The sequence below is a fragment of the Tigriopus californicus genome, chromosome 9 (assembly GCF_007210705.1).
Source record: "Tigriopus californicus strain San Diego chromosome 9, Tcal_SD_v2.1, whole genome shotgun sequence".
In the NCBI taxonomy this organism is placed as follows: Eukaryota; Metazoa; Arthropoda; class Copepoda; order Harpacticoida; family Harpacticidae; genus Tigriopus; species Tigriopus californicus.
Genome location: NC_081448.1, coordinates 11,731,204 through 11,732,329, shown reverse-complemented (window position 1 = coordinate 11,732,329; position 1,126 = coordinate 11,731,204).

The window sequence follows — 1,126 nt, the reverse complement described above, 5'->3', positions numbered from 1 at the left end:
CTTCCTATTGTACTTCTCAAGGCCGAACTTGAGAAGTTTTTGACACCATTTAGGGTGGTCAAACTGACAGCCTTTTCCTTCATCAAAACAGGGCTGCTTTCGGTAAACTTGACCAACTGTTTTCTCCAAAGCCTTTTCTTCCTCTACTTCAAGAGGAGACGCCTCTTCAGCCTCTTCATTGGTAAATCAGGCTCACTCACAAGTCGAGAAATCGATTATTTTTCAAGCCACACCCTGGTCTGATTGACCCAAACTGCTAAAACCTCAATGATATAGGGCATATTGACTACTGGAGGATCCTTCCCTGCCATGACCAAGTCCAAACATTGCATTCATGATGGTAGCCAAATTGGTGGGCTAGACAAAGGAACCAGCAATTGCGAACACAATCATTAGCGGGATGAAAAGATCAAGGAAAAGAAAGAGGAAACTAAAGAGGCTATAACAAAGTCGTCTTAAGACACAGGACAACAATACAAAACAGCCCTGAACTACCTTACATCAAACTGAGCATACGAATCTAGGATTGAGATAGTAATCAAGAGATAAAAGACAGAAAAGTAAGGAATCAAGAACCGCAACAAGGTAAACAAGACAAAAAAACAGAAAAACCCAACAAACCGATCTAACAAAAATACGATCAATACACTAATGCACCATAGCTTCTAATTATCAATGACCAATACTCTACAAATGACGATTGGGAAAAAAAACTTTAATACAACATCAGAGAGAAACTGCTGTAGCTAAACATAAACATAAACGAGGAATAAACTTATTAGGTTTTAAAGTAATCGGCACCTTTAAGCTACAGGTGACTGATGACGTCATCTTAAAAAGGAAACGCAAACAAATCTCCTGGGCGGTCACTTTTCCAGCGCTACTAAGACTATTGAACACATTTAGCATTCATTCCTCCAAAATTTCAATGAACAATGTCCCCTAAGCCAGGTAGTCCTTACTGTTTAGTGGTTTTGGGCCGTCGTGATCAAAACTCGAAAACATTTCCAATGACTTCCCACCAAGAATCTTCCCTCTCCAATAGTTCTTCAACTCCTCCGGACCCACATCAACCCAATTTTCCTATACTGCCTTCACCTATGGCTTTCCAACTCCGCCCAATCCG